Here is a 14,669-nt window from a genome sequence, read left to right as displayed (position 1 = left end):
GCCTGCAGAGACTCCACATTGAAACTCCACATCAGGGGACTGTCTCAGTTGAGCTGTGGAGAGGGAACTTGAGACCTAGAGATGGATCTTCTTCCCCCCAAGAAGAGACAGGATTCAGTGACTAAGTTTTAATTCTAAGTTTTAATTTGCTTGCAAATTCCAAGCAAAAGTTTCAGAAAGGGACCTTTTCATCTTTGCTAATTGTAAATTAATCAGCTCTCCAGTGGTGAGAAGGCCCCCTTCTCTATGCACCCACCCCCCCACTCGCCAGTGTTTATGCCCAGAGCAAGAATGAGACATTTTATAAAACATAGAGAAGCTCTTAGAGAAGATGATATGGTTACTTAGTTGGTAGTGAACACTGGCATAATTATAATCTGTGAAATTTTCAATGATGATTAATACTTTTTCCTTTATTGAGTGAAGTGGTTGGTAGAATAGTGGTGAAGATAGTGGGCTGTGAGTTAGACTGCCTGGGTTCAACACTGGACTGTACCACTTAGCCCCTGTGTGAAATAGGAACAATCTAAACCATTTTCTATACTTGTAAATAAGGAGAACACCCATCTCAGCATCATATGAGAATAAAAAAATGATAAATAATGCATGCAGTATTGTTAACACAGTACCTAGCAAAGAGTAAGACCACAAGTGTTACTGATGATGATGAGGATGATGATGATGATGACTCACAGAAGGGAAGTGAACATTTAGGAACAAGTTGAAAGGTAGACCCCTACTGGGGCTGAAGATCCATAGGCAAAAAGTAAATTTTTGGCTACTCAGTAACTTAAATCAGGTTTACTGTGAATTTAACTATTTCCATGAGTTTCCTGAGAATTCTTTCAGCACGCATCTGGCACCGGCTATCCATCTCCAGATCCCCAGGAAAGCTGGGATCAGGAGCTGGAGAGAGCTAAGAACCCCATCTGTCCTTTCTCACTGTAGAACAGTGCCACTGTTTCCCTGGTTTGGTGTCTACAAAGCAAGGTGGTAACCTCTCTCAGTGGTAGTGCTCCTTCCCAGCAGATGCTGAAATGTAAAACCATTATTCAATCAGCTGATGGTCCTTGGAAAACAAAAGCTTTCCTTAAATATGTTTTTTTCATTTCTTGTCTGAGACACTGCGTCAAATGTTTTGGGGTTCCAGCCAGTTGAGACGTCCTTTCACTGATAATATACCAAGCACTCAAAGACACCTCCTGAGCTTCTAAATTTACTTAACATATTTTTTAAAATTATAAGTGGCCATTGACACCCATATATTTCAGAGACTGGTGAGGTTTTGTTTGAGGTGGAAATCACTTAGTAAAAATTTTTAATGTAAGGGTTATCTTAAAATCTGAGACCTCTCTACTTGGCCACTAGCCTTTGAACTTCTGAAGATGTCTTTGGTAGATGATGAAATCTATGGAAATCATTGATGATGAAATAAGACTTCTCCTTGTGAATCATATAAGAATTTAACACTTATATAAAAACCAACTTTTTAGCGAAAGTTTAGGATCACCAAGAATGGTAATTCTGTGATCTTTAGACTGTGAAAGCCTGATTATAAATCCAAATTGAGTAGGACTGCCTCTTTATAACTGTTTTGCTAGAGAAAGATGGGTTATATATGATAGAAATAATAAGAAAGCTGCTTTTTAAAAATTATGAAGAGTGCTTACATCAATACAATATAATTACTATAAAATAAGCTGCTAATTTTGTACAAAATGTCCTTTCTTTTCAACAGTTATAGATTTAGAGTCTGGCTTCTCTCAAGTGTCCTACATTAAGAAAGTACTTTTTGTATAATCAGTGGTATCAAATGGTATCATTTGAAGGCTAGTTGTATGTTATACTTAAAATTTTCTTTTGTCTGCCTTTCACACCCCAGTCAGAACACTGCTGGTAATTCTACTTCAAGAAGAGAAAGAAAACTTATAAATGAGTTTATTATATCATGGCTCTGGCCACAAATCCAGTAAAACCTGTTTCAATGTAAATACAGACAATTCCTATATTTTCAAACTTAATTTTGAAGATGAATGTTTATAAGAAACTTTGACAATACTAGATTTGAAAGCCTTATATTCCAAACCAGGATGGGTTAGGCCAATATTCTTTCATCTAAGCAATTGAAGAGTAAAACGGACATAAGCTTTTTTTTTTTTTTGGTGTTTTTTCTGTAAAAGACAAATACTACAATAAAGTACTTATACATCAAATCTTGACTTCTATATCTTTACTATACTACAAATGCAGTACTTTTAAAAATTCTGCCAACTTAAGCCTGAACCTCTGTTTCCTAATAGTTTTGGGTGACTGTAGTTCAATCACATAACTATGTGTTTTGTTCTTGAACTGCTACTGCTGATTTCTTTGAATTATAGCTAGAAGTCTAAGCTTCTGCAACAATAGAGTCTCTGATGATTTAAATGCAGAAGTTAGGAAATTCAGCTGAATCTGCTTCTTTTTGGTATCAACAAAAAGTTTGTACTCAATGTCTGCCATTTTGGTCATTTGTATTTGAACTGATGGCGTAAAGTCCATTCTAAGTCAAATAAGGATATTATGTAATGCTAACCTCTTCAGAGTTTTCAACTCCATAATATTTCTATGAAGTATAGTAAGGTCTTGATTCAAAATCCAGTCCTGAATGTTGGCAAAATCACACTTAAAGGTGGTGTTCCATATACATGTATACATTCTGTCCTATCCCCCTCCCAAAAACCATTTTGGTGCTCTGTAAGACATGAAGAGCCCTTCACATATCTCTTACTGGAAAGAATTACAAGTGCTTTCAGTCCATCTTCACTTATGGCAACTTCCTTTTCTCTTATGACATGTCTTACATAGGAACAATGAGTTCCGGAGTCAGAGGACTAACTTGGAACATTATATACCAGGACTGTAATGCAAGGATAATCTTCAACTGATAGTTACAGATGAGGTAAAATATGGATTCTTCATAAATTTCTCAATTACTCTACTTCAAGTATTCTGAGCATCTTGAGTCATGGCATTAGTTAGCCTCTAATTTTAAGCCCTTCTTAGACATTGTCCTGTGCTGGTAAAGTACAGGATTGGTCCTGGAATGATATCTATTACTCCAAGAGCAAGTTGTTGATTTTTTTTTTTTAATCTCTGTATAATTGCTTAACATGGGCTAGGATTGTGGCTGTCTTTCCTATCCCTGGAGGGTTTTTGAGACGCAGATGGGCAATCAAACTTCATTCACAAGTTTTTGAATGGTTCTCAGGGTGTCCTGATGAGAAATGTGGCTGGTATTTTTCAAGCCACGTCAGTTTTCTACTTTTGTCTGCCATGGGGTAACCAGCTCTGAGGCTCCAAGGGGAATTGTTATATCCCCAGCATGTTTGTACAGCTACTAATGAAAATCTGACTCTGGAAAGTTCACATTAGTGTTGTTACACATTTAGAAACATTTATTATTATATAGTACTGGTAGTTCACAGTCATTGTAAAAAAAAAAAAAAAAAGTTACGTTGATAACCAAACAGAAAATACCTCTCCTGAAAGCCTACTGCCCGGAGAATGCCATCCTTCCAAAATTTTCCAAATAACAGTTGACTAATATTCTCATACTGTTCCATTACCTTCTTTTTCTACCAACATATCATGAACATCTATTAAAAAATGAATATGCATGATAGTTTTCATGGCTATATAACATTCCCTTGGGTCACAATTAATTACTAATAACTAAGACTTATTGGGAGCTAATAGTCAAGTGTCTGATCAACTAATATGTAGCTGTCTACCTTGAGGAAAGTGACTACTGTGCCTTCAGAGAAGTCCTGCCCCTCACTTTCCTGGGGTCACCCTCCCAATATTTATCATGACTTTCTGCCCATCCATCAGAACACAATGGAAAAGGTATTTCCAAGTTTGGCTCCAGAAACTTCTGTCAAAATAAGACATAAGCTAAAGTAACTGTAAAATTTAACTATCTTATTTCGTTTATTCTATTTTTCCATCTTGATTTATTTTTTAAAAGATTTTATTTATTTATTTGACAGAGAAAAAGAGAACATGAGCACAAGCAGGGGGAGCAGCAGACAGAGGGAGAAGGAGAAGCAGACTCCTCACTGAGCAGGGAGCCTGACATGGGACTAGATGCCAGGACCCTGGGATTCTGACCAGAGCTGAAAGCAGACACTTAACCAACTGAGCCACCCGGGCGCCCCTCCATCTTGATTTATTTAAAATGATTTATTTATTCTATTTCTCCCTCTTGAGTTATGCCCTGTTCCGTTGTCCAGTCTAGCTCTCTAGGAATATTATGTGAGCACAGCACCAGAGCAAAGCACAAATAATGCAACACCAACAATACAAATGTCCCCAAGTTTGAACATTATTAAGGGAAAATCTGTTTCTTTGAATTTACCAGCTTCTAGAGGTATTCCTTGGCTCATGACCCCCTTTCTCCTTCTTCAATCCAGCAATGTTGTATCCCTCTGACCAGTCTTCTACAGTCACATCTTCTGAGCACAGCTGGGAATGCTTCTCTACGTTGAAGGACCCAGCTGATTAGATAATCCAAAATAATCTCCCTATCTCAAAGTCCTTAACTTGATCACATCTGCAAGTTTGCTTCTGCCATGTAAGGTAACAGTAACAGGTACCAGGAATTAGGACATAAACATCTGGAGGAACAATTATTCTGCCTATTATAATGGCCATGAAGAACATGTAGCTGCAGTCAAAATATGCTTATTGTTTAATGCCCAGGGGAAAAATATTACGTATACTTTATTATTATTATTATTGCTATATAATGATAACTACTTTTATGAGATAAAAAACAGTAAAAATAAGACTAGAGGTAATCATACCAAATGGAACTCAAAAGACACAAACTGGTGGTGAAAGTGAGTGATCTCACTGGTTTGGACAACTGATATGCACCTTGAAAAATTCCTTCCACATGAAGTATTAATGTGTTTTTTTCTTCTAAAAGTTACTGTGCCTCAAGGCTTCAGGTGTTTCTTCTGCTCAGGTCAACTACAGGAATTTTCTAAACTTTAGTCGGTTTAAAACTGAGATAAGTTTTTAGAAAGCAAGCTGTAATTTTTTTTAAGCAATTGGGAATTTGTGTTATTTACATTACTTTAAAACTTCTCTGCCTTGTGAACTAGAGTCCATGGGGAAAACAACAAAAACTTGGGTCACTTAAAAACTTCACTATGAACAAGGACACTTTCAGTTCCAAATGATACTCATTGCCTTTTAATATCTAGATTAGCTAATTTCTTTGAGCTGTAAAATTTGAACAATAAATTAAAAAAAAAGAAAAAGAAGAGAAAGTAAATATAAACTAATGAGGAATTGTAGGGACCCAGCTGAAGGTATCAGTTGCCCAGGTGCTTTTATTTGTCTGGTTTAATTTGTTCTGTGTGTCACACAAAAATGTGGCTCTCATTTCCAAATGACAAGTGTAATGGAGTACTTTGTGAAAAACAACTGCGTTATAAATAGCACTTTATGAGAGAATCTCGCTGACAACTCATAGTTATCAGACAAAATACTTTATACAAGTAAAAAAATTAACAAATATTTTAAAAACATACATTTGGGGGAGGAGGTAGCTTTGAACTTGATGAAGTCTCTGACACTATCCCCATTTTAGCACAACTCTAGGAGTTGAGTGGATTAGAACTTGGGAGAATGCATGTAGGGGGGACTTCAAATATGGTCCTATTCTGGGAGATCCTGCTAAGACTCAGGTCATCTACCTCTCTGGAGGGGGAGTAGAACTTTTGAACTATTTTAGGAAATTTTTTTCATGGACAGCTCTTGGCATAGAGTAGGGCCTCAAGGAACATTAGCTGAATAGAAATCTAAATTTGAAATGATCATCTTCCCAGTAGAAATGCAGCACCTCAAGATATTATAATGGTTTAATCTGTAGTGGTCACAAGTACAGCCTTCATCACCAAGTACGAACCAATATCTAATGACTTTCTACTGCCTCTCACTCAACAGAGTTCTGTGTTGTTTTCTCTGCTTCTGCCAATTTCTTATTGTATTCCTTCCTTGCCATTACAGTGGTCAGTGGCACTTGGGGGAATTCTGTCCTTCATGGATAATTCTCATCATCAGAAAGATTGCTGACCCTTTGTTTGGTCATCAGATAATGGAGCTGGGGAGTGAAGCCCAGCCCAGGGTGACTACAGAAGTTGAGGAAACCTCAAGCTGCTATCTCATTCAGTGATTATGCATGATGTCACACACAAGTAAGAGTTAAATTTCATAACTTAGGTTCTACTAGAAAAACTTCATAATTTATCAATCAACAATAAATATTATTGAGTGTTTGCTATAAACAAGATCATGTACTAAGCCCTCGGAAGGCTACAAAAATAAATAAGACAAGGGGAGGGGCACCTGGATGGCTCAGTTGGTAGAGCATGCCACTCTTGATCTGGGGTCATGAGTTCGAGCCCCACATGAGGCATGGAGATCACTTTAATAAATAAATAAATAAATAAATAAATAAATAAATAAATAAGACAAGGGGGAAGTTCTGGTCAGATTTACAATGTAATAACATTGTTTTAGCTGCATTTCAAGAGAAAGATTCTGGCTGGGAGAAAGAAGGGATTAATAGTTAGGGCATTGGTTTGGTTATTTTAATGGAAGCCAAATAATCATGGCTTCCATAAGATAGATTTATTTTTCTCTCTCATAAAAGTTTGAGGTGGCAAAAAGTCCAAGAGGATAGGGTTCCTTTTATCTTTTGGCTCCTTCATCCCCTAAGGTTTTCACTTGTAAGGCTGAACCTGACTCACCACTATCTTGTCACAATCCAGACTACAGAAAGGTGAACGAAGAGGAGGACGAACATTTCTATTTTAAGAATGTGGTTCAGAAGGTGCACATGTCACTTCTGTTCTCAGGTTATTGATCAGAACATCCTTGGCTAGGTGACATCGTAGCTTGGTCATATGAAGGTGCCAGGAAGGTTAGGAAATGTGGTCTCTAGCTGGGAGGCATGGTGCTCACTTCTATCACCAAAAGGAAGAAGAGAGTGTGGGTATTGGATATAATTAGCCATCTCTGCTTTAGGAGACAAGACTGGAGGCAAAGAAATTAATTAAGACACTATTAATGCAATTATAGTAGTCTGAACTAGGTTAGTATTCATGATAATAGGAAGGATTAAAAGAGTATTTGGAAGGAAGAATTGATGGGACTTGGTAATTTATTGAATATGAGGAATAAAAGAGAGTAAGGAGTAATTAATTCATTTCTTCAGTATGTAATGAGTCCCTACTCTGTGCCAAACATCACCTTAGGTGCTGGATACACTGCGGTGAACAAACAGACACTATTTGTGCCTTAAGGAACTTAGACACTAAAATGTGATGTTCAAATTTGTTTTAAAAATTACATTTTTATATATAATTTACATTTAATATATCTATTTAGATACAGAACACAGAAGAAACAGCAGTTTGAGGGAAAGTGATGCGTATGTGATAATCCTAATAAACTTGAGGTACCTGTGGGATAACCAATTAGTGATATTCAAGATATGGTTGAATATGTGAGTCTGAATCTCAAGAGGAAAATTGGAGTTGAGATACTTATGCACTGAGGAACATCAGCACAGGTGGTAATTTGTATCCATGTGAGTAGTAAGACTGCCCAAAGAGAGTTTTGAGAAAGAAGAGAGCCTCAGACAGAACAGCTTAGAGCATAGAGGAAGTGACATCTGAACTGGGCCATAAAGGATGGACAGGTTGGAAACAGATTAGATGGAAATAAGATGACAAATTTTATCTGAAAGCAAATAGTATTGTTTTGGTCTGGATGGGTAAATTGGGTGTAGCTTGTGGAAGGCCGTAAGAATAGTAGTAATAATAATAATAATAATAATAATAATAATAACAACAACAACAATAACAGTCATTCTTTTTTTTTTTGCACTATGTGCCAGAAACACTAGGCATTTTATACATCACAGAGATTTCTTCTTGTCATCTCCACTTGAATTCCTCAAAGGAACTAAAATTCAACACATCTAAAAGTCAACTCTTGATCTTCCTCCTATATCCCACACCTAGTCTCCTTCTAGGGTTAATTTCAAGGAATGATGTACATTCATCCAGTTGGGCAAGCCAAAACCTAGGAACTATTCTCCACACTTCCCTCTCCCTAATACATGAGATCCCATCTGCCATCAAGTCCTGTTGAGTTTTACTTTTAAATACCTTCCTCCATCTTACCTTTTTTCCACACCTCCTTAATCCAAACTATCATCATCTCTCTGTTGATCTACTTCCATGGTCCCTTAATGAGTCTCCTTGACATTACTCTTTGCTTCCTGGATTCTCCTCAAGGCAACCTGAGTGATCCTTTCGAGATACAACCAGACCTTGTCATTTCCTTAATGTCAAGCCAAAGAAGTCTCCATCAAGGTCTTCCCTTTGCTTTTAGTTATTCTAAGAGACCAAAATTCTGGACATACCTACAAGGTCCATGTTCAGTTCCCCTCTGCACTCTCTGTTCCAGTGACTTTCTTTCAATCCTCTTATTTGAAGTTGTCCCTCCCAACACTGAGATAGTGTCCTCTCTTAGATCATTTTTCCTAGCCCCTTTCATCTGTAAATCCTTCCTCTGCCTTCATGTCTCTGATCAGTTGTCTCTTCTCAAAACTCCTTCCCTGGCTCTTAGGACTAGGGCAAAATAGCCTACTTTCCTAACAACCCTTAAGGCAAGGCATTTTTATTTTCATCCTATAGATAAGAAAACTGATGCTAGAGAAAATCAGTAACATTCCCAATGTAGAGCTGAGGATATAGCATCTCATTCTAAACGCTGTGCTGTTGCAATTACATCATATTTGCTTTAGCAAGAATATTTAGAATGATATTCAATGGTAATACTACATTAATAAATGTATCCATTTTTAACCTTCTTTTGTAAAGAAGTTTAGATCCAGGGGAAGGTAGAGAGAACAAGACTCCTTTACTAAAAAGGATCTATTTTTTTTTTAAGTGTACCTAAGTGGCCCCTCACACCCACTCTAGCAGCTCCTGTTCTGCCTGCATAATTATCTGGAGATGGGACTGTAGCAGAGACATTTATTTACCTCTCACCAAATATCCATTTGCTCTGACACATTTCCCAGCTCTAACAGATACGCAGGGTCATGTAATTAGCTCCAACCAAAGGCTGTTAAGTTGAAGTGATGTGTGTCACTTCTGGGCTAAAGCATGTAAAGGAAACCCTCCAGTTCTTTTTTCTCCTGTGTAGCAAGCTGGGGGTCTCATGTTCCAGATGACAGCTACAAAATGAAAACTGCCTAGATCCCTGAATTACCACTTGGAAGGGAGCTGGTCTGCAAAGATGCTGGACCCCAGCAGATTTTGTGAGCCGAACAAAAAAGATTCTGTGTGTTAACCACTCCAGTGTTAGAGTTGCTTGTTAGTACAGCATACTTTGGCCTATTTGGACTAACACAAGCTCTGTAACTAAAGAGCTCTCTGGCTATGCATAATTCTACTTGTTTTCTGAATCACTAGAAACTATTCTGTTAGCCATATTCCTGACCTCAGAGTTAGAAGTTGCTGCCCTGAGGTCTTATTGCTGTTTAACATTGATTAAATTTCTAGATTTCTTCCACCGCCATGTTGTTCTACTGCATGATCTTTGGTAGTCACCTAATCTGTTTGCCCTTAAGGTTTATTAATTGGGGAAAAAAACAGAACAACACAAAACAAACTTTGCCCTACTTTGAATAGATAATGAGAGGAATCACTAATAAAAGAATGGAAAGGTGCTTTGAATGGAAAGGATGTAAAACTGCTAGGTGCTTTATTGATGGGTGCCACAAGAAGGCAGAATATCATTTCCTTCTCTTTGAAAATTCTCAATACTTTAATGATAAAAGTAGTAATTACTATATCCTGACACTTGCTGCAGGGTCTATTGGAGGGATGGGTTTGAGATGACGTTGCATTGGTTACTTCACTGAAAATTTTAGACAATGTTCTTAGGAAAAACTATAACATTTTGACCTCTAAATCTTAGACTAGAGCATAAAGAAATAAATTTCTTCAAAATTACTTATAAAATAGATACAGATAAAAGGTGGTAAAGTCAAACCTTTTGGTAAGTATTAAGGACTCTTGGGGTTCAGACAGGTAATTTTGAGCTACGGGTTGGTCTTCAGAATTTATTTCTGGGTAAATAACCTTGCTGGACCCACAGCAGCTCTCTTAGTAAATATCAGCTTGATGTAGGTCTGCCAGGTATCTTGCATTTGCCCCTCACCATATAATTTTCATTCCTGTCTACCCCACTTCCTTCTCCAGGAGGCTACTCTGTGGATTACACAAACTGACTCCTTGGCCTACTGGTTTCCTGTTGGGTTTGGCAGTGAGAATCCTTCCCAGGAGACTAGAGAGAAAAAAGCAAGATCAGGTATTTAGTTTCTCTTCCGCTCTCCGCAGGCTGGTCTCAGGCTGGCTGTGTCCCTCCATCTAAGGTCATTACTCTCCCAAAGGTGGCTGCTCAACAAAACTCTCCCCTTCACGGTTCTGGTAACAAGTCCCTTCCCTTCAGGCCAAGGAGTGTGGTAATAGTTCTGTTGCTGCTAACCCCAGGTTGGTGTATTATTTCTTATGGTACCCTTAAGCTCCCTATAAATATCTAGTCTGTTTATAAATAAACTCTCCTAATTACTTTCATTCAAATGTGTGATCTGTTTCCTATTGGACATTCATTTGACATTTTTATGCATCCTCCAAAACAGAACACTCAACTTACTGCTCCTGTTTGTTTTCAAATGATTGACAATGGATTCTCTCCTATCTTCTCCCAGCCACAGGCAGAGACCCAGGATAAGAGCCAAAGATGAGGTAAACCAAGAGATGACATTGAGGGTGGGGTACCAAGAGATACGATTGGTCTTTGGAAGGCAGTGAGCATTCAGGTTGGGGTGGGATTCCAAGATTAAGGTTAATATATTCTTTGCTAATAAAAAAAATGTTTACATTTTGGAGAGATCTAGTTTGAGGTAGTACATAAAAATTCACATCCTCACTTTTTGTCCATAGCATTTTAGAGAGGTAGTATAGAATTGTCATTAGAATAATGGAGTTTGGACTCAATCTTTCTAGTTTAATTTTGATTTTTGCCACTTACAAGCTATTTGACATCGGACAAGTTATTTAACCTGTCTCAGATTCCTTATTTGTTAAATGAAGGTAATACTACTACTTGTTAAGATTTTGTGAAGATTAAAGAAGTTGGTATATGGAAGTGCTTAGAATATTGCCCAACCCACAGTAAGTGCTCTGTAAATATTAACTATTAATATTTGGAACCAAAATAAATCCTACAGTTTATTTAGATTAATTCATGAGACAAAGAAATACAGGCATAGAGATCAAATTGCTCAGCCAAGGTCACGTAGCGAAGATCAATCTCAGGTTTGTTCATGGATTTATTTGTACAACAGCTATTTATCTTACCAGTACGGAACAAAAGTTCCATTAATTTGGCCAAGTCTGTATAGAATGGTTAGAGCCAGAGTGAGAACCAAGCAAACAAACAGCAATAACAACAAACACAACCAGAAAACAAAGCCCTGGCTCCCACCTGTTCAGCTGTTTCTCTCCTCATCATGCTACGCTTGGGACTGCCTCTCTGCTATAATGCCCACTTGGATTTTAATCAGTTCCTTGTCTAGCATCCTTTGGAGAATCACCTACATCATATGTGGGGTTTATGATACTACATTTGGTGCTTAGATCTTGGTTTTTTGCTGATACGCAAAAATGAAAAAGAGCAAGAAACCTCCCCAGAGGCTCCACAGCTGTGCATGTAAAAAGCACACAAATCTCTCCAACTACAATATAGCAAAAAAAAAAAAAAAAAAAAAAATCCTCAAAGTAACTGATGCTCTAAGATTTCCCCCTGGATCTGCATTTTCTGAAAGCCTCAGATGGTATGTTTTGTGTGTGTGTGCTAATTTCACCCTCCTTGGTCAAACCGTCTACTTTAGGTAGTGCAGAAGTCCTGCCGGTTGGGGAATTACCTCTGCCACCTGGGAAGGCAACATCTCCGTAAATCCTCATTTAACTATGAAGACAGCTGTAAGCCCTTTAAATTTATAAGTGAAATTAAATTGCAGAATTCTGTAGGGTGGGTTTGATGCTACCCAAAGATTCCCCAAGTGCAAAGCTAATCCTTGAGTTTAAAAGTCGCAAATCTAAATGTTTCCATTCAGGATAGAGGTTTCCCTTGACTGCCAGGGAGAAGGGTTGGATGAGACTTAATCAAATAAAACAAAACAAAATTCACTGATACCTAAGGTTGGGTCAACATAGGACAGGAAAAAGTGCACAATTGAAGTAATTTTCCAGGGAATTTGTGTTTGAAACAATGACTTGGAATACCAAAAAGGATTAAATTTTTTCTTAACATTTTAAATTTGCAGTTAATCTTAATTAAAAGATGTTCAGCTTTAGGGAGGGAAGTTAGTATATTTTTCATGGTTCTGGCTGGAGGTCAAAAGTCTGCTGTCGGTTCACTGTGCTAGAATTGTCTGCTGGTGTTTGGGGGCCAGCCACTCATTCTTCTTGTGCCTCAGTTTCTCCATGACTAGAAATAATGTATAATCTTTGTGGAATCTGCCTTTAACAGAAGCACACCAATTTCTTTACATAGTAAGACTTTGGGATTATTAACATTCAATTTGAGTTATAAAAATGTAGTTTGTATTTTAAGAACACAACTATTGAAACAAATGGAATATACCATCCCACACTATTATTGGAAAAGATATTTAAGATTGCTTTTTTGGGGGGGAGCATCACAGCTGGCTGGCTCACTTGGTAGAGTGTGCAACTCTTAATCTCAGGGTTGTGATTTCAAGTACCACGCTGGGTGCAGAGATTACTTTTAAAAAAATAAATAGATAAATACAAATAAAATTATTTGTGGGGGGGGGAAATGTTATTTGGAATTCAAAACACTTCTCCACATGCTCAGTAATGACGACAGTGGAAAATTGAGCTTTAAGTTAACTTTTAGATGCGCAGAACTGTACTACTTGAGCACAGGTCATAAATCCTCTGGAAAATAAAACAACATGCACAATTTTATAAAATAATGCTTGCCTTATTACAGACAACATCTGCTCTGTCATATGGTTTATAAAGGAGTCACCAGATAGTGGCACCTGAACCCCTGAAATTTACAATTAATATTAACACATACACATAGATTTTCTTTAAATGAGGAAATGTGAAGATCCTCAGGTGTTACAGTGTAAACCTCTGCCTTTTTATTGAAGTGAGGATCAATTATCCTCACCAGTTTTTCCTTCCCTGGCTGCTTCTCTGCATATCAATACTTGGGGTGGATCCGTGGTTCTCAATCCCACAGGGATTAAGATCAAATTTCCCCCTCCCCCAGTTTTCCCCCATTTCTCCCCACCCCTTAAAGGAATGAGATCCTAAAGGCTGGAAAGATCAAACTCTCCCTGCCTTGTAATCCTCACTTCAAAGTCAAATGAAGATTTCTCTTGTGATAGATTTGCATTTGCCTAGCAAAGTTAAATATCTATTGTTCACCCTAAATTAGGGTCTTAAGAGCTCTTTCAAATACATTTTATGGTTATACTGACAAACTAGTCAGATTGTATACACTTGGTCTAGATATTTGAGGACGCATCTCAAGTATCTAGGTTCAGGAATTAGCTATTCCTGGAAAATTGGATTTCTTTTTTAGGAGATTGTTCTGAATCAGATTTCAGATTTGACTTTTTATATGTTAGTATAAAAAACTGAAAGAAAATTGTTCCAGGAGAAACCACTTGGATAAAAAACTAATACATCTCCATTGAGTATCTTTTGTTTTGTTTACTGCTGAAGATTTTCAACACAGGCTGGCTTTCATTGGCTTTGGACATGCTTTTAATTAGACATTTGGAGACTGAGGGCAAGCAAGAGATCTCTTGAGAAATAAAATCATCCTGTCCTTAGTTAACCTGAGGGAGGTACACTGGGACTTTTTAATTTATTACTTTCTTTTTTTTTAAGGTTTTATTTTTAGGTAATCTCTGCACGTGGGGCTTGAACTCATGAGCCTAAGATTAAGAGTCACATGCTCTATAGACTGAGCCAGCCAGGTGCCCCAACTTGCTCTTTTATGTTATATCCCATCTCATGATCTTGAATGCCAGCTACTCTAGCTGGAGTTCTCCATAGAACTCACTGTTATAAACAAATCAAGACATGAAATCAAAAGCTGTTTTATCATTAGGAAATCTGGGTGAGGTCCATACAAGCCCTCAATCATGAGTGATGCATCTGTGTGGTAGACAGAATAATGGCTCCCCAAAATGTCCACATCCTAATCCCCAGAATCTGTGAATGTTAATTTATATGGTAAAAAGGAGATTTTGCAAATTTGACTAAATAAAAGATCTTGAGATGGGGAGATTATCCTGGAGGATCTTCAGATGGGGATAATATCCTTGCGATATTATCATTGTAAGTGTCCTTGTTAAGAGGGAGGCAGAGAGAAATCTGACTACAGAAGAGGAGAAAGTGGCATAATAAACAGGCTTTGAAGATGAAGGAAGGGGCCACAAGCCAAATACAGGTGGCTACTGGCAGCGGGGGGGGGGGGGGGGGGGGGGG

General features: G+C 37.7%; 1 pseudogene; it reads right to left on the bottom strand.

The window, feature by feature from the left end:
• Positions 1 to 2,352: 2,352 nt before the first annotated feature.
• Positions 2,353 to 14,669, bottom strand: part of LOC110579731 — a 17,740-nt pseudogene continuing 5,423 nt past the window's right edge.

Source organism: Neomonachus schauinslandi, chromosome 13 (genome assembly GCF_002201575.2).
Source record: "Neomonachus schauinslandi chromosome 13, ASM220157v2, whole genome shotgun sequence".
NCBI lineage: Eukaryota > Metazoa > Chordata > Mammalia > Carnivora > Phocidae > Neomonachus > Neomonachus schauinslandi.
This window is presented reverse-complemented; position numbering and strand designations above follow the sequence as displayed.